The 23,257-nt window shown below is 40.9% G+C and overlaps 1 protein-coding gene across 1 annotated transcript in view; it reads left to right on the top strand.

The window, feature by feature from the left end:
• The window catches only part of CHCHD3 (coiled-coil-helix-coiled-coil-helix domain containing 3), a 282,425-nt gene that overhangs the window by 223,474 nt on the left and 35,694 nt on the right, over window positions 1-23,257 (top strand). The window lies entirely within an intron of this gene.

Genomic DNA, 23,257 nt, shown 5'->3' with positions numbered 1-23,257 from the left:
ATTTAAATCACAGAACTTTCCCTTGACACTGATTATGAAGGTGATGTTAAATTGCTCCCTGTATTAATCCTTGGGATGATTAAATGAGTGTTTTGTAATTGATGGATCAGAGTGTCCCTGACCCATAGCCCTGTACTTTCCCTTTGCTTTCAGTACTCATATTAGGTAAGAAAACATCATTCAGAATTTTCCTGAGTGTATAGATACTTCTGCTGTGTAACCCCTATTAGTCGCACATGTGCAAATTAGTGAAGCACAGAAAGGTGTTGTGACAGGTTTAGTCAAAAGATTGTATTAGGCTCTGACCTCCTTCCTTGGCATGTTTATAAGCACTTGATAAAATGATTAAACTCTAGGATAGAATGTTATTACTTTCTGCCGTAGTGTAATTTGTGTGGTAATGGATATTGGTGTTATTTTAATGTTGATTTAAAATATTTTTTAGAAAAAGTGTGATTTAAGGTATATTTAAATAGAACCCTCCAGTCTTCCTTAGTGAATTATCTCTTTAGGAGCAGACAGGAAAGACCTTCTAAAAATGAGCCATAAATCTCACTCTTAAAGGTTAATGTGCTATCTTCAGAATTTAGATATGGAATTGGATAGATTTGATTTTCAAGACACTCTCCATATGTATTCCTAAAGTTGGGTTTTTATCTTTCCCACGAATGGTAAAGCAGTGTTTTTCAAGCCTTTTGTCTCTGTACTGTGAGAACCTTTCACTTGACAACCCGGGTCTGTCTTCTTTGTAAGATTGAAGCTATACAAATAAGTAAAATTTAAGATAAAGGATATCTGTTCTGACCAGGATGATCTATGAAGTCATAAAGAAGATGGCATTTTAGTTGAGGCTTGAAGAAGAGTATCGAGCAGTCAGGAAGGAAAGGTGTTCAAAAGGAAAACCATGCCCAGGAGTTGGTGGGTGACAAACTAGTTAAGATCAGTGGTTTGTTGCAGGGAGACTAGTGCCAGGTAAGGTGGAAAAGTTAGTAGGGGCTTTCATTACCTGCTGAACAAGCTGATCTTCATTTAGCCGGAAGTCATAGTCTTCCAGGTGGTACAGCAGTAGAGACTCAAGAGACTCAAGTTCAGTCCCTCGGTCAGGAAGATCCCCCGGAGGAGGAAATGGCAACTCACTCCAGTATTCTTGATTGAGAAATCTCATGGACAGAGGAGCCTGGCAAGCTACAGTCCATGGGGTTACAAAGAGTTGGACACAATTGAGCACACACAAGTTACACACACATTGCAAGGTGTTTGGCCAGGTGAGTACCCTGAGTTCTGTGCTCCTTTAGTAATAATAAACTGACAGTTAATGCGAGGTTTAATTGGAGGCATGGAAAAGAAAAATAAAAAGCCAGAAATACCACATGAGAAGTCTCTGTAAGTGAAAGAAAAGAGATGGATGGAAAAGTCGCTGAGAGATTAGATGTGAATTAGTGATTAATTGGTGTACTGGTTTGCTAGGGCTGCCACAGACTGAGTGGCTTAAACAACAGTTTATTTTCTCATAGTTGGGGAGGCTGGAAGTTCAGGGTCAAGGTGTAAGCAGGGTTGGTTTCTCCAGGGGCTTTTCTTCTTGGCTCTCTTTACCTGGTCTTCCCTCTCTCCATCTGTGTCCTCGTCTCCTTCTCTTATAAGTCACATTGGATTAGGGTCTACCCTGATGATGATTTCATTTCAGCTTACCTCTTTAAAAAAATCCTCTGTCCAAATTCACTCTCTAAAGCACCAGGCATTAGGATTTCAACATACAAATTTTGGGGGAGATGCATTTCAGCCCACAGCAAACACTTGGATAGAAGGGATAAAGGAGAAACGGAAATATGAACTTAGTGTGTTGGAAAGAAAATTGGCAGAAGCTGAATTTCACAAACAAGTCTGATTTTAGATGAAAAGAATCTCTCTTCTGAAGCCACACCCAGCTGCCATGTCATGGCCCTGGAAAGCATATAGTCCAGCCTGGACTGGCCTACTGCAGAATGAGAGACTGCATGGAGCGCAGAGGTAAATCATGATGACTGACCTTCTCCACAGTGGCGTGGATCTGTAGGGTGGACTTGGTTTTAAGCAGAGCCTCAACAGCTATGGCGTTGCACAGGGTCAGACATGACTGAAGCGACTTAGCAGCAGCAGCAGCAACAGCATGATCCTCTTTTATTAGAAGGTGTTGTTCTTGATTAGCTCCTACTCTCATCCAATGTAGTAGACAGTTTAACCTTTCCCAAAGCAAACGGTGGCCCTTGTACTCAGCTTCTGGGAGTAACCTCTAAATCCTTGGAATTTCCCAAGTGAAAGAAATGTCTTCTTATTCATAATGGACCCCTTGGGCCATGTGGTATCAGCCCAGTGCCAAAGACTGAAGTCAGCCATTTGAGCAGCCAGGCCAGCTTATGTGACGAGGCCCGGTGAACCTCTGGGCGCGGAGAAGGGGTGAGCATCCCTAGTTGATGCAGCTCTACATTTGTCACACGCACTGATACCAGGAGGGTGTGCGTCCTGGGGACGGGGGAGCATTGCATTGGGAAGCCTCTCAGACTTTGTCCTGTGTTTCTCTTCCTTTGGCTGATTCTCTATAGCACTTCCCATAATGCGCCATAGTTCTGAGTTTAATAGCTTTAGTGAGTTCTGTGAGTCCTTTCATCGAATTTTCAAAGGTTAGGGTAGCTTGGGAAGCCCCTTGAACTTGCAGTTGATACCAGAAGTTAGGACAAAACCTGCCCTCAGACTTACAGTTTGGCTAACTCCAGTGCAAACAAAAATTCAGGAATGTCTGGAGCTGGTTCTTCAGAAAGTGGTTTTCTCAATGTCATGTTTTTCAGCTACTTCCTGCTAGGCTGGACTGCCTAGAATATGGTATTTTGATTGGCAGCTTCACACCAAGGAAATGATAGTGCTTCAGCTGCAAGAGATGTTTACCACCTTTGAGGGCACAGAGATTCCTCAGTGGAATTGTGTTTCTCCTCAGAAACTTGGGGACCTCAGAGAATCATGACATCTGCAGTCTTTGGCAAGACAGTGTACTGTATCTTTCCATTGCAGAGCTGAACTCAGCTGACTCTCCTAGACAGCACACCCTGGAGGACTTGGAGGAGGGTTTTGTTAATTTTATCTGATGGAAGGATTCATTTGGGTAGGTCTTCATTACAGGAGATGGAAGCTTCTTAAAATGCAATTTTAAGGGCACTGTTACACGCCTGATGGGGATGGAAGGCTCCATACAAAATCACAGTAAAGAGAAAGAATAATGAACACTGTGAGCATTTGAGGCCGCACGTGATGAATACCAGTTACACTAGTGCATCCTGCAGGACAGCTGATGGAATTATCTCAGGGATGCTTAAATGTTAACTCACACTCCACCTCGCTTTATAGTATGGCAGCAAACCATGCAAACACTTGAGAGCCAATGGAATCCCACTCCCCACTCTCCCCACTTTATTAGCACATCGTTCATTCATAGTGCTTCTATGAAACATGCCCTCAGCTGTATTCTCAGTGTATAGCCATGAAGGAGACAGGTGGGTCTTACCTGCATGAAACTTAGAAGCTCGTCACAGGAGAGCAGGTGGAAGACAGAATTTTAATAAGCCAAAGCTTCCCAAAAAATCCAGAGTGAGTTCTACTGTGGTGAGATAATTGCATCCCTAATAAACATGAAGTTATTAAAAATTATTTATCATTTTTTCAATGGAAATTAAGTAATTTGGGATCAAGAATGTGTGTTTACTTTCAGGCAAGAACTTCCCCCTGCAAAAAGCTTTAAAATTAGCTATAAAACTGAAATCACTGGGTAAACTCACTGATATATATATATACACACACACACACCCCTATATCTAGCTTTTATTCAAAAGATACACCTTTTCAGCTCAACTGAAATGGTCATTATAAGCGCCTCTTACCACCTTTATCACCCTTTGTTATTATCTGTTAAATAGAGCAAATTATGGTGTTAGTTTTGGGTTAGTTTTCTGGCAGTAATACCATGTTGTAGTTCTGCTACTGAAAATTATGTTCAGTATCAATCCTTGTAGTCTACCTTATAGATAATTAAGCAAAATATTAAATTGTTATATTAATAGTGCTTATTAGCACAGACAGGTCTAGCACAAAGTAAATGCTCAATAAATGTTAGATTTTCTTTTTATTATATATTGTTATTTTTATATTAGTATTTTATTGTTATATCCAACTCATGTTGTAAAACTCTGCACCATTGGAGAAATTTCTGTATCTAGTTCTAGACAAAATCGAGATGATGTTAAAACCTCCCAGGGACTTCCCTGGCGGTCCAGTGGCTAAGACTCTGCACTTCCACTGTAGGCAGCACAGTCTCCATCCGTAGTCTGGGAACTAAGATCCCCACAGGCCACGGGGCAGGGCCAGAAAAATTTTTTAAAAATAACAAAAGAACAAACACACTGTAGGAACTTGTGGAGGCTTCTGTATTTGTTTTTAGAAAAACAAAAAGCTCCCAAAAGAGCATTAGAGAGAGATCATAGCCATGGGAAGTTCATAGTCCAGCCGGGAGACAGCATGTAAAGCGCTTATGACAGGACAGCCCAGTACGCGGTGTATCAGCTCTCAGGATGTACAGACAGAATAAGGACTGTGCAGACGGTGCTGCAGGGCTCTGTGTTAGGTCAGCATCAGAATCCAGTTGTCTTCAGTGGCTTGTTGTCGATATACCACACCTACAGAGAGGAAACGTTACCACAGTGTATGTACACACAAGTTGTTTTTAAAATACAGATACAAACATGAAACAAACGTGTAGAACAATATCAAAGAAATGTGAGATATCGTAAAGGCAGTGTAAACCTTGGGAAGACAATGTAATAGCAAACAGAAGCATTTCAGAGATGACATCTTTCACTCCCATGTTTTCCTTTAGATAATGGACTGGCCAGTTCTACCTTCCATAAAAACGTATAGGGCAAGTGACATAGATCTATTGAAAATATTTTTGGACTGATTTCATTAGAGGTGTTCATTTGAAAGATGAAGCGCTCGTAAAGGAGCGTGATCCTGTGCGGTCGGAAGTGAATGCTGGTAATGCTCCTTTGTGTGCCAGGCGTTAGCAGGAGTTTTCACTTTTACCCTTGAACGAAGTTGTTCAAACCTGACTTATAAATTTAGGCTCATGGAGGAAGCCTGGGTTATCCTTGTAACGTATTAAAAGATTAGTTACCCCATGGAAGGAGTTTAGGTGATTGTAGAGTATCTGCAGAATGCTTTGCAAAAACTCTTACAGATTAAATGGCTTTTTAAAGTATTATATAGTCAAACATTTGCATCAGCGTAAAATGCTTTTCACTTTAAAATGTCCTTGGTTTTATTAGGGTTTCACTTTGGCCATGCTGTTTAGTTTCTCTCTGGGATATGTGATTTTAGTAGCTATACTACGAATGAGTTAGTGAGGCTGAGGATGACATGCCAGTGGTATCAGCAGGTGTTTCTTGTGTTCTCTGTAATTACACATGTGGATTATGGACAGTTTTAAGCAACAGTGTTTAAAGATCCTGCTTAATTGGCTGTAAAATAATTAAATAAGATTTTGACTGGCAAATTTATAATTCTGTTAGATGCATAAGCCAGTGGGCTTGAATGTCAATGTGACTTCAGCTTGGAAGTATTAGATTAATAGAACTAATTGTACTGCAGGTACACAGTTTACTCTGATTAATAGTCTTAGAGCTCTTCTAAAAGTTTCGCTGAGTAAATTTATGTTACTTACCATTCTGCTTAAACTTTTAATTAAAACCTATTTACAAAGTTTGAGATGTTTAGCATCGCTGTGGCTCTTCCCATTTTTTCGAAAGTTGAACTCCTATAATTTTTTCAGTGATGCCAGCTGCCTCATTGAGGAACTTGCCTTATCAAAAGGATTAAAATTATATACTGTCAGGCATGTATCTGTGCCTGCAGCTGACAGTTTCGCTGCACATCGTCTCTAATACATATTGATGTCTGCTTATAACCTACTTTCGTGCTGCGTGAATGGCTCTGATATACCAAATGTACATGATAAATGTTTTATCTCTGGTTCTCATTGATCAATTTCTAAATGATCAAATGGTTTATCTCAGTAAGACACTAATTCACATTGATCAAATTCTAAATGACCAAGTCAACTTGGTTTTCTGCTGAACATAAATTGTATTAAAACAACATTACTTGAACATGCTGGCTCTTCCAATGCAGGAGTTATGTTACCAGCAGTTACAATATAACTAGAGTTATTGTATTATAAAGATGTCTCCTCCATAATGAAAAGTTTACACAAGAAGAAAAGAATGCAATATTACAGGAAGAACAAGGCTTCAGGCAAGGATTGGGGCTTTTACTAACTAATTAAATTCCGCGTTTGTTTTGGGCCTTCACCCCCCCTCCTTTTTTTTTGATTTAAAGGGCTGTGAGCAGGAAATATAGCAGCTGCAGTGGTGACATTTTATTTCCTACGATCCTTAGAGTCAAGCAATGCCTTGATTATTTAGTAAGACACTTAGTAACTAAAGAGGTTAAATTCTAGAAAAGTAAATATACCTGTACTCCTTGTATGTACACTTGGTTGTAATTGCCTAGGTAGAAGTATAGCATTGTGTGTTGTTTTTATTCTTTTAACATCAACTCACCTCTGTTATCTTCCACAGTGTTTCACGTTCCCACTAGAGTTTGTCTGATAGCAAATACCCACTTGGCTTAAACGTAGTCTTGATTACCTAGAACACCTCACTCCTCGGGCAGGTTATTTATTATATCTTTGACTTGTGTCTTCCATCTCTAAAATGTAAATTTCAACTGCCATTCTCTTTAGGGCATTTAAGCTGAGAAGGTTTTAAAGTTGAAAAAGAAAAAAAAGTTATTATTGATCCTCATCTAAAAAATGGACCTACGTAGTTGTTTTACTTCAATCTAAGACACCACCTACCATGGGTATGACAGCCCCTTCTGTCCTTCGTCAGAGGATGTGTGGAGAGGAGCCGGCCACCTCAAGCTAAGAAGCTGTGTCATTCTCTTCCCCCACATACCCCAAAATAGCAGCCTAGTTCCAAGGAAAGTGAGACCTGCTTTGGAACACACCAGTATTTGACTATATTTCTTACGATTGGCATGTAGAATTGCTTAGATTTCTAAGGAAACTAGGTGATTAAGGCCTTCTCCCCCTCTTTGAGATCAGATCCCTCCTAATCACTTCTGTCTAGTTAGTTAGTTTCTTCTTCCTTTAAGTGGGAGCTGTATCCTTCGTCTATATGCTTAATTCTCTAAGGTAACAGAAGATTAAATGCCAAGAAACACTAACACCACTTGGGAGTTAGGTTTCCACCTGCATCAGTTCTGCATACGTTTAATTATAATTGCCCATTTAGAAGTATAGGGTTGTTTGTTGTTTTTGTTAAGACATGACACCATGAAACTCCTGGAAGAGAGCACAGGCAAAACAGCCTACGGCATAAATTAACAGTGCTTTCCTAGGTCAGTTTCTCAGGCAATAGAAACAAAAGCAAACAGAAACAAATGGAACCCAAACTCACAAGGCCCTGCGCAGCAGAAGGAACCACAAGCAAAATGAAAAGACACCCCTTAGACTCGGAGAAAACACTCTCAAATGATGCAACCGATAAGGGCTCAATCTCCAAAACAAACAGCTGGCTCATGCAGCCCAGAACTCAGTCAGGATGGGCAGAAGACCCAGACAGACACGTCTCCAAAGCAGACACCCAGAAGGCTACCAGGCACATGAAAAGACACTCAGCAGGGCCAGCCATCAGAGAAATGCAAATACAATCCACCGTGAGGCACTTCCTCACACCAGCCAGAATGGCCATTATCAAAATGTTCAAATACAAAATTCTGGAGAGATTGCTGAGAAAAGGGATACCGTCGCCCCCTATATGCACGCTGGTGGCAGGAATGCAGACTGGTACAGCCATCTTGAAAAATAGTACAGGCTGTTGACTGTTCCTCGCAGCATTCCACTCAATCCAGAAGCGTCTGTAGAAGGGGACAGGGCAGGATGGCAAAGTGGATGAATATAGGAGTAAAAGGGCAGGACAGGGGTATAAGCCCTATAATGGTATTATCTGTTTCACAACACGCTAGAAACTGCAGCCGTTTCATGAACACGGGCAGTAGGTCTCCAGGTCTAGAGGGTCACGGTGGAAACCCCCTTACCATTTCAGCAGTGTGTGTGAAGGAACCTCAAGCAGTGACACAAGCCGGTGGAACCAGATTACCCACTTCCTGCCTTCAATCCGTGACCTGGAATTCTCTCCAGGCCTCAGCAGTGGCAGCTGGGGCTTGTTTGGGTTACTCCAGGAATCTTTTTTCCTTTAATACGGTCCATTTATGTGTTGCATGGAAATTATCAAAACGAGTCTTGTTGCAGCCCTTAGGTTAGTGGTCATAAGCTCCTGAATTCATGATTTGTTCTGCGTGAGATAACGAATCATTCTGTTTTTCCCCTACAGGAATATTAGCATTGAACTTTCTGCTTTAATCAATACAATCCATTAAGAATCTAGTGTTACTCTACATGGTTATATGAAATATTAATTGCACACTCTTAGTTAGATAAATGAAGATTCTACCAAAATGATAGCTTGTTTCTTTCTTTGTATCATAATATTTAAATGAGAACATTTTATATTCTGCGATGCATGATATTTTAGAATTATTGATCTTACTTATTTGAGTAATTAGCTACACGGCTCATAGTTTCCTAAAGGTGTTTCTAACTGGGATTACTAAGTTTTTTCCTGTTGCTGATTGCACCAAGAGTTCATTTACTTTTTAAAGGATCCAGTTGGAAATAATTTTTTAAAAATTTTACTTTGATGTTTTCAAAGCTGAGAAAAAGTTATTTTGCTTTTTGAGTGCCACTCCGCTGCAGGTAGAAAGCAGAGAAGCTTGTAGGGGGGCCAATTAGAGTTAATTACTGTCTGACTGACCGGCCACGTACAGGAAGACTTGTAGGAGGTAGATTTTCAATTCTTTCCTTGTGTCAAATTTTCAAAGTTTAACCATCTAGAGCCTTAAGTATGGTTAAAAATTATATCAAAGAAGTTATCTATGCATAAAAGTAATAGCTGTCAGGATGGTCTCTGGCAGTTTGTTTAGGCTCAGCCATATGGTGGTATCTACTTGTGTTTCATCAGTCCCTGGTTTGGGAAGCCTATTCCAAGTGCTATCAGCCCTTCCTGCTGTCAACCAGATAATTAACCTAGGGTTGCCCACTCACTGTATCTAGGGTAAAACCAGGTATTAACATTGAAACCAGACCTTTCAGGGTACTCATACTTGAACGGGCCTTCCTATTGTTTATTTGAATGTGTAATGTCCAGATCATCTCTCTTGGTGTCAGTCTATCAAGGATTCCTATTTCTGACTCTTGGCATTTTTTCTTAACATGTAAGCAAACAAATACAAAAGTTGGTAAATTTGGACTTTATTCATTAAAATGTTCTGCTCATCTTAAGACACCATTTTGAAAATACTAAAAACAGGAAAAAGACTTGAGTAGACTCTTCAAAGGAAGATATAAGAATGGCCAATTAGCACATGAGAAGTGCTAATAACATCATTAGTTATCAGTGAATTGCAAATTAAAACCACTGAAATGGTAGAAATCTAAAAGATTGACAGTACTAAGTGTCTGAAAGGATGTAAAGAAACCAGAGTTTTCCTGCTTTGCTGGTAGGGGATATAAGAGAGCAAAGTCACTTTGGAAGAAGCTTGACAAGTTTCTTATCAATTTAAACATTCATTTGCTCCATGACCTAGAAATTCCAGGTGTAGGTATTTATCCAAGGGCTAAGAAAATACTCTCGGTAGTAAAGAATCCACCTGCCAATGCAGGAGGCATTGGAGACTCGGGTTCGATCCCTGGGTCAGGAAAATCCCCTGGAGGAGGAAATGGCAACCAACTCCAATATTCTTGCCTGGAGAATTCCATGGACAGTGGAGCCTGATGGGCTACAGACCGTGGGGTCACAAAGAGTCGGGCACAACTGAGCATGCATATGTGAGAGAGAAAGAAAATATACATCTCCAGAAAGAGTTGTATATCGATTCTATATCATGTTTATTCATACTTGTCAAAGATTAGAAGCCACTCATATGGTCATCAGTGAAAGACTGGATTAAAAAAGTTGTGGTATATTCATACAGTAGAATACTGTTCAGCAGTTTTTTTAAAAAAGCAAACCATTAGTTCATATAACAACATAGATGAATCTCAGGAACAAGTCAAGCAAAAAGAAGCCAGGCACAAGACATTATCCATTATGTGATTCCATTTATGTGAAGTTCAAAAAAAAGAAAGATTGGTCTATACTGATAGAAATCAGCAAGTAGTTGATGGGGATAGAAGGGGACTTGACTGAAAACAGACCCATGTGAACTTCCTGAGATATTGAGGATATTTGTTTTCTGGGTAGTAGTTACAGGTGTATTTACAATTTTTGCTGCAATGTGAATACCTGTCAGTGAATTTTTTATGTTAATAGTTCTTAAAATATCCTAGATTTCCTAATTTTAATCAGGGGAAAAAAATGTCCAAAATACTGGGAATACGCTACTTCTAACAGTAATTTTCCTAGGTAAAATAAGTTTCCTGAGTTTAATCACAGTTTTAAAAAACTTGTGATTTCTGATCTTATCCATAATCATATTTGCTTACTAGAATTTGAATACTTTATCTCAAAGTCAGGGCTGTTCGTTCAGTATATTTGATCTCTATACCTATAGGAGTAAACCTTGCTTTGTTTTGTTAAAAATAAGTTTCCCCCCTTATTATTATTTTCTTTTACTTTAAAAAAATTGGTTGGGTATAGTTGATTTACAGTGTTTCTGTTCTACAGCAAAGTGAATCAGTTATTCATAAACATATGTCCACTTTTTTAACAGATTGTTTTCCCATATAGGTCGTTAGTATTGAGTAGAATTCCCTGCACTCTACAGTAGGTCCTTCTCAGTTTCAGCTCAGTTGCTCAGTCATGTCCAACTCTTCGCAACCCCACTGAACCACAGTATGCCGGACCTCCCTGTCCACTACCAACTCCCGGAGTCTACCCAAACTCATGTCCACTGAGTTGGTGATGCCATCCAACCATCTCATCCTCTGTTGTCCCCTTCTCCTCCTGCCCTCAATCTTTCCCAACATCAGGGTCTTTTCCAGTGAGTCAGCTCTTCGCATCAGGTGGCCAAAGTATTGGAGTTTCAGCCTCAACATCAGTCCTTCCAATGAACACCCAGGACTCCTTCAGAATGGACTGGTTGGATCTCCTTGCAGTCCAGGGACTCTCAAGAGTCTTCTCCAGCACCACAGTTCAAAAGCATCAATTCTTCGGTGCTCAGCTTTCTTTGTAATCCAACTCTCACATCCATACATGACCACTGGAAAAACCATAGCCTTGACTAGACAGACCTTTGTTGGCAAAGTAATGTCTCTGCTTTTTAGTATGCTGTCTAGGTTGGTCATAACTTTCCTTCCAAGGAGTAAGCGTCTTTTAATTTCATGGCTGCAATCACCATCTGCAGTGATTTTGGAGCCCCAAAAAATAAAGTCAGCCACTGTTTCCACTGTTTCCCCATCTATTTCCCATGAAGTGATGGGACCGGATGCCATGATCTTCGTTTTCTGAATGTTGAGCTTTAGGCCAACTTTTTCACTCTCCTCTTTCACTTTCATCAAGAGGCTCTTTAGTTCTTCACTTTCTGCCATAAGGGTGGTGTCATCTGCATATCTGAGGTTATTGATATTTCTCCCGGCAATCTTGATTCCAGCTTGTGATTCTTCCAGCCCAGCATTTCTCATGATGTACTCTGCATAGAAGTTAAATAAGCAGGGTGGCAATATACAGCCTTGACGTACTCCTTTTCCTATTTGGAACCAGTCTGTTGTTCCATGTCTAACTGCTGCTTCCTAACCTGCATACAGGTTTCTCAAGAGGCTTGTCAGGTGGTCTGGTATTCCCATCTCTTTCAGAATTTTCCACAGTTGATTGTGATCCACACAGTCAAAGACTTTGGCATAGTCAATAAAGCAGAAATAGATGTTTTTCTGGAACTCTCTTGCTTTTTCGATGATCCAGCAGATATTGGCAATTTGATCTCTGGTTCCTCTGCCTTTTCTAAAACCAGCTTGAACATCTGGAAGTTCATGGTTCACGTACTAGTGAAGCTGGCTTAGAGAATTTTGAGCATTACTTCACTAGTGTGTGAGATGAGTGCAATTGTGCAGTAGTTTGAGCATTCTTTGGCATTGCCTTTCTTTGGGATTGGAATGAAAACTGACCTTTTCCAGTCCTGTGGCCACTGCCGAGTTTTCCAAATTTGCTGACATATTGAGTGCCTTTAGTAATGTGTATATATCATCCCCAGTCTTCAAATTTATCCATCACTACCATGTCCCCGGTTTTACCACCTAATAACCATAAGTTTGTTTTCTCTATCTGTAGCTCTATTTCTTTTTTGTGGATAAACTCATTTGTACCCTTTCTTTAAAATTCCACATATTTTATTAAATTACGTTTGCCTGTTATACATATGTGATATATATGCTATATTATATAAAAAGGATTTTTAAAGGCAGGATCTGTGCATGAAACATTTATATAGTAACTCTGGTACTTTTTAATATTATAATCTTAGGCAGCAATTTGTTCATACTATGTATTGAGTGAGCCCTGGCACAATGCTTGAAAACTTGTAAAAGCTTGCATCTTGGCCCTTACTACATGTTGAAATGAAAGCACACATGTTCCCACGTGAAAGTGTCGCCAAGCATCCCCAACTTGCTCACATGGCTGCCTTAAGCTATTTAATGTGCTTTCTCATGCACCGGCCAACACTTAAATTGCCCTACTCCTTGTGTGAGTGTGTTTGTCTAAATGCTGGTAATCAACTGCGTCCCTTGAAAATTGATAGATGTGCTCGTTAAGGGGAGTGCTCACTCTTGGCTCCCTTCTCCAGTCACCTCAGCTACCGTTCTGGATGAGGCTGGCAAGAAATACTGTGCAGTGATACATCTGGCTTTATACTCCTTTTCAAGGACTGAAACCTCCCCTTTCAGTATGTTAAACATGCTTTGTAGGGATCTTACAAGCACAAAAAAGTAAGCTGTTTGCCAATTGCAGTATTAACACAGAAAGCCTAGGGGCTGCTGTTGTGTGGTGGGGCTTCTTTTTTTTTAACGTGCTGCCATCCGCTCTTCATTTTGTTCTCTTGTGCTTCTGAGACTGCACAAACACCTATTTATTTGTGAGACAGATCCATCTGTGGAGACTCTGAAGTCCACCAGCCGCCACGGGTATAGATTTCCACAAAGCTGCCTGTGTGTGAGGCACATTCCGTGTCGTTTATGATCAGGAGCCTGAAGGTAGCATACACCTGTTTCTGCTTCTAGGGTGAAAAATGAATTGCCAGTTACTGTCGACGTGTGCAGACATGACACTTCATATGCTAGAAGCTTGCTCAGCCTGCTTTATGCTGGGCTCCCCGCTATGAAACCGTCAGGTCTGAAAAAGGGGAGTGTGCTAGCAAGGAGAAGAGAAGAGGGAAGGGGACCAGTCCTTGATCTGTTCCCGTCTTTTGTGCTCCTGCAAAGTGGCGGGAGGGAGGTCAGTGCCTCTCACCTCTGTTTCCCCAGCAGAGCTCTTGAACAAGATGAAGTGATCAAAGCCGGACGCCAGCACGTCATCACAGGCTCATTACTTTGCAAGCTGCATGCCCAGATGCTGCTGTTTTCTGCATCAGGCTTCGCTGATTTACATGCTTAACACCTCCACTACAGCTCATTTGGTACTATTCACAATTAACCGGTTCTTGTCTTGATAGAGTTTCTCTGATACAAAAGACCTTAATGTAAAGAGAAGAACATCACTAGGTGTAGCCTGCTTCTCTCAGACCTGCTGGTTGGTTGACAAGAAACAGGGATCAAATGTTTTGTCACTACTTTGTTATTTGTGTTATTGGTGTGGTTGGTGGGGTGTGGGTTTGGAGGTATTTTTGAAGTCTTTGAGATAGGAGATTTTCCAGGAGACCAGTTTCATCAACTCCCCGATCCTGGGAGTTCTTTTCCATGAGTGGATTCTGATATCCTGTTTTCATTTGTTTGGTTTCTTCCCCCAGTGAAGAGCTGCTCATGACATATATTTGTTTTGAAGGGTAGTAATGTGACAGCTCATCATCGCTATCAACAACACAGCCATCCGTCAAGGGTCTCTGACGCTCCACGCTCTGTGGGTGCTAGAAATGCAGAAATGGATGTCTGAGTCCCTGTCCTCGGAGGTCTGTTGCTTGTTGAAATTATGAGTTCTACTGCAGAAGTGTCAAAACCTGATGCTGGAATTCTAACTGTAACAACTATAACATTTGTTAGGGTTCCCTGGTGGTACAGTAGTTAACAGTCTGCCTTGCAGTGTTGGGGACACAGGTTTGATCCCTGGTCCAGAAAGATCTTACATGGGATGGGGCATCTAAACCCACGTGCCACAACTAGTAAGCCTGTGCTCTAGGTCCCGCGAACTGCAACTGCTGAGCCTGCATGCCACAACTACTGAAGCCCGAGTGCTCTAGAACCTGTGCTCCGCAGCGAGAGAAGCCACCACCACGAGAAGCTCATAGCCCCCACTGTCTGCAGCTAGAGAAACTCACATACAGCAAGTAAGACCCAGTGCAGCCAAAAAAAAAAAAAAGAAAAACACAACTATTCTTTTAAAAAGAGTTTGTTCAAGATTTGTTGACTATTTAATACATTTCAGGTGGTTTTTATAAACTGGAAATACCGAGGTGAAGAGGCGTGATCCTTGCCCTCGGGACATTGGCAGTACACGTGAAAAGGCAGAAAGCACAACAGCCACTACAGTGTGTTAAATGTTTATATAAAGGCACAGACTAAATAGGGTGGGAATGAGGAGGAGGATCTGGACTGAAGGAAGAGGGGCTTTTTTTTTTTTTTTTTTTTTGAGATTTTCTCAAGGTGAGAAAAGGGAGAATGACTTTGCATGAAGAGGGAATCAAATTCTAGAAATGGTTAGACTGAATGTGGGGGAGGTATAATGGAATAGGAAGCCAGAAAGGAAGGTTAGAGTCAGACTTCAAAGGACTTAAAATGCTGTTTGTTTGGTTTTTGTTTTTGTCTTTTAGTAATTTAGTTTGTTTATTTATGGCTGTGCTGGGTCTTTGTTGCTGCAAGGGATTTTCCCCAGTTGAGACGAGCGGGGGCTATCTCCAGTTGCAGTGCTTGGCCTTCTCATCGTGGTGGCTTCTCTCACTGCAGAGCATGGGCTCCAGGGTGCCCAGGCTTCAGTAGTTGCAGTGCACAGGCTTAGGTGGCATGTGAGATCTTCCTGGAGCAGGGATTGAACCCGTCTCTTCTGCCCTGGCAGGCGGATTCTTTACCAGTGAGCCACCAGGGTAGCCCTAAATGCTGTGTTTTGAAAGGCAGAGTTATTGGGATGTGAGAATTGAACCAAAAGTTTTACCTACTCAAGAGTATTTTTTTTAATTGCTTATGCCTGGTGCCCATAAATCTCATCATTAAGATTATGCCTTTTGAATTGGTCATTTTTTCTAGAAGGAGGCCGTCAAATATATAAATAGCGTATTTGGTGCATACATACATGTGTATGTTGTAACAATCACGATTTGCTATTCATATTAATTACTATTAAATATACACGTTCAGTTCAGTCGCTCAGTCATGTCCGACTCTTTGTGACCCCATGAATCACAGCACGCCAGGCCTCCCTGTCCATCACCAACTCCTGGAGTTCACTCAGATTCACGTCCATCGAGTCTGTGATGCCATCCAGCCATCTCATCCTCTGTCGTCCCTTTCTCCTCCTGCCCCCAATCCCTCCCATCATCAGAGTCTTTTCCAGTGAGTCAACTCTTTGCGTGAAGTGGCCAGAGTACTGGAGTTTCCGCTTTAGCATCATTCCTTCCAAAGAAATCCCAGGGCTGATCTCCTTCAGAAGGACTGATTGGATCTCCTTGCAGTCCAAGGGACTCTCAAGAGTCTTCTCCAACACCACAGTTCAAAAGCATCAATTATTTGGCGCTCAGCCTTCTTCACAGTCCAACTCTCACATCCGTACATGACCACTGGAAAAACCATGGCCTTGACTAGACGGACCTTTGTTGGCAAAGTGTCTCTGCTTTTCAATATGCTATCTAGGTTTGTTATAACTTTTCCTCCAAGGAGTAAGCGTCTTTTAATTTCATGGCTGCAGTCACCATCTGCAGTGATTTTGGAGCCCCCAAAAATAAAGTCAGCCACTGTTTCCACTGTTTCCCCATCTATTTCCCATGAAGTGATGGGACCAGATGTTAACATGCATTAAAAATAAGCACATATCAGCCTATATTAATTGTCTCTTAGCAAGGCTCAGGGCCTTGAGAAAATGAAACATAGGAAAAAGTAGTTTTGATTGGAAAGGTGGAGAGGAAAGAGTTCAGGAAAGGTTTAGTCCATAGGATGCTGTCTGGAGAAATCTTAGGGCAGTTTTGCAGAGAAAGAGCCTTAGGAGATAGAGGGCCACCAAAAGGTAGGACGCTGGTTCTGCATATTAGCCCTGTCCATGCAGTCTATGGTATAAGATCATCTTTTAATTGAAATGGTATAATGATGGACTTAAATACTCTTAGCCATGACCTGTCTGTCTACGGTGTCCTAAAAATTCATTTGGTACCAGATTCTGCATGTTGTTGGAAAGAGTGCTTTGAGGCAGTTGTATATGGTTTATTCACTTATGGTCCCTGTGGGCCACAAGTCTTGGTTCATGTCTATAACTGCGCTTATGTGCACCCAGTGTATATAAAATTAGCTCATGGACTGCTAGTCCCCTTGAAGATTCTATTATTATTATTAAATGAAACTTTTAAGAATTCTTTCTCCTTCCCATTGCATTTTGTGATCAACTTTTGCCTGTTGATATCCTCCCTGGATGCTTAGTGTAAGTGAAAACCATGATATTAATAAACGCTAATGGATTGTTTAAGCTGTCAATATAGTACCCTCTACTTTTTTACAAAGAAAATGTAATTTTTTCCTCTTTCTTCTCAATCCCTTAAAAGTAGTGTGTGAAATTGTAGTTTGATATTCATCTTTCCAAGTTTACCTCTATCCACAGAAACATTAATAAACATACATGTTTCATTTTTATAAAAAATGAGATTATACCATCCATGTATTTTACCTTACATTTATTATGGGTATATTGCTCCTGGTCAACACATGTAAATCTAACTCCTGCTTTTCAGTACCTGCATAGTAGTCCCTGGCATTATTGTACCATGGTTTATTGAATCCATTTCCTACTGACAGTTACTCAAGATTGTGTCTCAGTAGGTTTTATTTTTTTAAAGCTGCAGTGAGACACATTTGTACATAGACCCTTAGAAACTGGTACTTCTGTTTCCATGACATGGATTGGGTTTGAATTACAACCAGTCCTTCTAACTGTATGGCATTGGGCTACTTAACCTCTTAGCTTCTTTTTGCTGATAAAGGAAATGTTTATATAAGACCTTATAGGGTTCATACAAGATGTGTAAGCTGTGAGGATGAAATGCTGGGTGCAGAGTAGGTGCTCAGCCCTACCTGGGGTGATAGCTAGAGATCTTCTAGGGTGGGCTTACAGTTGGCAAGGCCCAGGTTACTTCACTTCAGAGGGTTTATTATTGTGAATCTGTATCCAGCCTCCCAAGCCTGTGTGTCTGTCTTTCTCTCTTTCTCTTTTTTTTTTAAGAGGGGGAAGCCCATCTTGTGAAAAATTTCAGCCTTCTTGACTCATGCAATTTAAAAATATTACATTTTGGCAGAACCTTTGCAGTTTTTGCCACTAGTCTGTAATTCCCCAGAGGTGAATTGAGAAGATTAGTGGTAGAACTTTTTCCATTAACTCTGGGAAAAACTACAGAGCAAAAAAAATTGTCCTTTGGCAGAAATGTCAATCCATACCTCTTTTGGAGCATTTGGAAACTGAAGCGCTGAGAAGCTGATTTAATAGGAGAATTGAAAACCAAAATGTATACACATCTTCTCCTTTTCTAACTGATGACAAGACAAGTGAAAAATATACTCTCAGAACTTGATGATGCAAAGAAAATAGGATCGTTGCTCCAGAAAGTACATTAAGGCTGGATCTTTAAAAGATTTGAGTGCTATGCTCTTGGCCACGTTCTTCAGGAAACTTATCCATTCTTATTAATGTTGCATCTATTTGTACTTCATGCCATAAAATTCCTCCTCCTCTTCTTTTCTTCTTGATGTGTAGTGCTTAGGAAGTAGGTTTAAGAAAAAAGGAGTGTTTAATACACTACAGATTTTGCCATAGCAACTACTAAGAAAATGTGCTCATCTTGTTTACGGTTCTTAGTCTTCCTGGAGATGTTATGGGGAGGGAGGTGGGAGGGGGGTTCATGTTTGGGAACGCATGTAAGAATTAAAGATTTTAAAATTGAAAAAATAAAAAACTAAAAAAAATAAAATAAAATGTATCGGAACTTCTCTTAATTTTTCAGTTCCATAGTGTCAATGGAGCTATAATGAAATAGTAAATTTCTGCATGAGCAGAATGTTTCCTGGATGTAATCTCGATAGAGATCCTTCACAGCTGTAGAGTGGCTCTAGCAAGTTACTTCTCTTCGTTCCTCACCCCACCTTAGTTTTTTACATCTGTAAAAGGTGATCATCCCTGAGATGTTACACAGGAATTAAAAAAGAGGTCCACTCATGTTCTTGGCACACTCACTCGAAGCAGTCAGTAGTTAGCTAATGATTACAGTCATCGGTAGTTCAGGTTTCTGTTGAGTGAATTTTGTGTGTGTTTTTAAATTGACACCCATCATATAATCCAATATATATGTTTCCCTAAGGGATAATCCCCACGTCTGTAAAATTGCCATTGAGAATGTACTGTGCCTGTGAAAAGATGTGTTTGAAGACAAATGTTTTCTGTTGAATCATTAACCAACGGTTAGCAACACTACTCAAAATAATAATTATATTTTAACAGGCTAGGAAGTACATAATTTAGTTAGAAATGCACACAGGAGGCTCTGTCAGGAGAAACGCAGCTATTGTTAGTATATGGTGCGATCCTCATCTAATCACTTGTCACACCTTTAGAATATTTATGTCTGCTTGAGATTGTAGGCAATTACAGGTTGACAGTCTATGGTAAATAAACAAAATTTTCCATAAAGTTGGTTCTGAAGTCAGTTGCTTGGCATTTGGACCCTAATTTTCCCCAAAATAAAAATGACACTTATGGATAAGTGTCTAGGTTACTCCTCAAAACCCTATTTAACCCCTGTATGTTTGCAGTGAAGAATGAAAGGCTGGAGGTTTGGTGGCTTGGGGTTGGAAAGAAACCAAAAAAAAAAAAGTGTATTTGCCTATGTGTGTTTAAACTACATTTTAGATTTTAAAAACTATCTTAATCACAAATATAATCTTATTTCTTTGAAAAACTGTTGATCCCTGGAGAGAGTGAAAAGGGAAATCATAAGCCTTGAAAAGAACAACTTCCTCCCTATCTCCCAGTTCCTCCAGTGGTTTGCAAAATAATTTTTTTTCTTGAAACGGTGAGTAGACTCCTATTTTCAAATGAAATCTTGTGTGGGATCCTAATGCTGACAGTATGCTATGTTATTAATATCACTGTAGTTAATAAGCTTCCTTGCAACCTTTGCTTATTATCAAGAAAACAGTGATGCTTAATTTTCGTGGATCCAGCACTTAAACACCAGGAGCTCAGGATGGTGAACCATAGGTCTCTAGCAGTCTCAGCACCCACATTCATTTATTTGGTTGTGCAGTGTTGTGATAGTCCTGATTTGTAGTGATAAGTAGTGACGACTGATAATAGGTTTTTTTTTTTTAACAGCTTGCCTTGCAATCTCAAGATACTCATCCATCAGTCTGATCCATATGATTAAAAAACAAAATAAGTTTCTGCTTGAAAGCGAAATAATTGACAGTATCTAATAAATCATTATTTAGAAGTTGGGACTAACATCCCAAACTTATAATATTGAGGCATACTGTGAAAATGACCTTTGACACCTCCTCAGCCTCTTCTTCCCCCCCCCTTTCATGGGCCCCAGAGTTGACTCTGTAAAGCAAGAGAGAGTGCCTTTCCCTGTGCATCTGCAGCTTTGAAACATAGCGCACCTTCACCTTTTCCTCCTCATCAGCTATCCACTAGCTGAGACCGGTCTCACATGTCAGTGTCTCTGAAATATTCCTTGACACGTCCCTTCTTCCCACTCCCAGCTCCCAAACGCAGGTCACATTTGCTCCCTCTGTGTACAGGTAACTTGAGCCCTTCTTGCAGCCCACTGTGGACCATAGTTGCCTGTGTACCTATCTCCCTTCTGAAGTGAGAGCCTCTGGATGCACGAGCTGCCCCTTGGCCATCTTTGCAGTGGTAGTACTCTTAAACACATGTCCAGTTAATATCACTATTATTACTACTAAATGGAATTAAAACTCTTATAAAACTCTTTCCTGCTTTTCAGCTTCTACCTTTGGGGTGTTTTCGCTCTAGAAGGGCATTTGAATTTACGGTAGGCGAGACTGGCATCGAAAAGGCTAAACGAGGATGACAGGCTTCAGGGAGTTTGAAAGGCCCGTTACCAAGGCGGTGTGTCAGGGCACAGTGTGTGACTCTCGTTCCTAGTTGGAATGAAACCACCTTGAGGGTAGGGATTGTATCTGTTATTTTGTTCTTAGGTCTCCACCAGCACCTCGCATGTATTCTGTACTCAGTAAATACAGGCTGAAGTAAATTCACTCAGCAAATTAGGGGACTGTGGCTATGTGATGTCTCTGTGTCTAGCTAATGGTTTGATTTATCCAGCTATTGCTGGTCTTTATTTATAGGGTGTGCATACAGGGCTGATTTTTGTTGGACATTAGGTGATTGCCAGAATTTATCTCTAGAACCTGCCCTAGGGAAGGCAAGTGCTCCTCTTTGCTGTGTCAATAGAGTACTTAAGACAAGAGCAAAATTAAAAATGTAATGAAATATTGTTTATTGGATTAAGATTTGTCCTTCCTTCAGTTTAGATTTCTGTATGAGACAGATTTTTGTTAGGGAAGGATTGTTGATATGTGAAAACTTTTGACCTTTGCTGTTTCCAAGGACTATTTTTCCCTTCTGTTAATGTACACAGATTTATATCTTTTCAAAACCAAAATACATCTAATTAATATTTTCTACTTGAATTTGACAGCATGATATCTTCAAGTCAGGTAGCTCTCTACCACAAAAGCCAATTAGACACTTGATACCTTCTTACAAAAGCTAACTTACCTGCCTCCCCCCATGAGGTCTCTGTATACAGTGTGCTATATACAGTTGAATACAGTTGCCTGTATTCAACTCGACTATAGGTACTTTCTGAGCAAGGACCGATGGGACCAAGGCAGAGAGGAGAAAACTCTACACTTGAAGGCAAGGATAAGAGAAGCCATTTCTTTTCCTGGCTCAATTAAGACTGTGCTGATCGTCAAGTCCCATTAACCTAGTGGGTCACTACCTTGCATGTATTAGCAGCAGTCCCACTGTAACATGTAGCGGTCTTGCCACGTCATGGACACATTTATGAAGATGGATAACAGCAAAGGTTCAGTGTTAACTTTTATTGTCAGGCAGGCTGTACACGAATCTGTCTGGTATTGGCTTTTGCTTTGATTTATGAGAAGGTTGCCACATGAAGAAGACATCACGTAAAACAGCAGTGCTAGCAGCAGTATGCTTAGATGCAGTTGTAAGTATAGCAAATAATTGCTAATAGATTCATCATCCTCTCTTGCCAGTTCCATACTTTGGATGGGTGGATCCTCTGTACAGTACCTTCCCCTTCCCAAAGGAGTGAGTCCTTCACTTGCTCTCACCTGGGTTAGCATGTTTCTCCAGAGGTTTCCTCTGAACAGTAGCTAGCAGTGTGATGCTGCTCATCTAAGAAGGGATCGTTAAGTAGTCACCCTGACGGTCCCCTTATCCTGCCAGGAGAGCAGCAAGTAATTACCTATTGGTTTTGCCTGAGGGCACACACGCGCACACTCTCCCACACACACCCCGGAGATGGAAGGACTCTGAAAATCTGGCTCTTGAATATCTGCAGCAGCTCCAAGGAGTAGCAGGTGGTTCTGGAAAATGGCACCTCTAGCTTCTTGCTCAATAGGACTTTTGTCCCCAAGGAGAATAGTCATTGCTTTGCCTCAGCTTTTTAGTTTCAATGCACGTTGGTTTGGTGGAGTGTCTTTTATGCTGTAAAAACTTTCCTTCCCTTTGAAATCTTTGTTTGGTCTCTGTAGTTCCAGTTGTGTCTTAATATGCAAGAAAAGCAGCTGTGTTTTCCTTTAAGCAAATATAATTGTAGGGGAAGGCGTCTCTGTTTATCCCATGGACAACCACATTATGGGTAATGCCAAAAAAAAAAAGGAAAGAAAGAAAAAGCTTGGGACCCCAGAGAAATGACGTAGGTCTTTTCAACTCTCTGTAAAGCAGAGGAGTGCTGCCCTTTGTGTGGCCACTGCCTGCAACCAGCACTTTCTTGAGAGCCAGCAGCTGTGGGGAGCTGGGGACAAACACATGCACAGGAGAAATCACCACCTTTCTTTCCTCACAAGAATAGATCGGGGCGGCCTGGGTAGCTCTTCTGGTCTGTGTCCCTAGTTTTCAGGCAGCTACATTTCTGAATTTTATGTATGTATTTTTGGCTGCGCTGGGTATTTATTACTGTGCGCGGGCTTTCTGTAGCTTTGTAAAGCGGGGACTACTATAGTTGCTATGCTGGGATTCTTCATTGTGGTGGCTTCTCTTGTTGTGGAGCATGGGCTTAGCTGCCCTGCGAAATGTGGGATCCTCGTGGACCAGGGAGCGAACTTGTGTCCCCCACATTGGCAGGTGAGTTCTTAAGCACTGGACCACCAGGGAAGCCCCCTACATTTCTAATCGTATTTGAACCTACCTCCTCCATTTCAATACTCCAGATTATTTTGAGACTTTTTTGAATTAAATTGTGGCAAGGTAGAGCCATCTTCTGGTCTTCTGTTAACTTCTTTATCCAGGGAGATGCTCTATGCAAGTGTGGGAGGTGGGCTTTGCTCAAGTAGTAGAATGAAAGTATCCAGGCAGAGGCAGACATGAGTGATCCTTGGAAGCAGAAGATGGCCCTGGCCCAAGCAGGTTGCATCTAATAGCTTCAGCTGCCTGGAAGGCTCTGTGCCTGG

Source organism: Ovis canadensis, chromosome 4 (genome assembly GCF_042477335.2).
Source record: "Ovis canadensis isolate MfBH-ARS-UI-01 breed Bighorn chromosome 4, ARS-UI_OviCan_v2, whole genome shotgun sequence".
Taxonomy (NCBI): Eukaryota; Metazoa; Chordata; class Mammalia; order Artiodactyla; family Bovidae; genus Ovis; species Ovis canadensis.
Note: the sequence above shows the minus strand (reverse complement) of the source record. Positions and strands in the feature narration are given on the sequence as shown.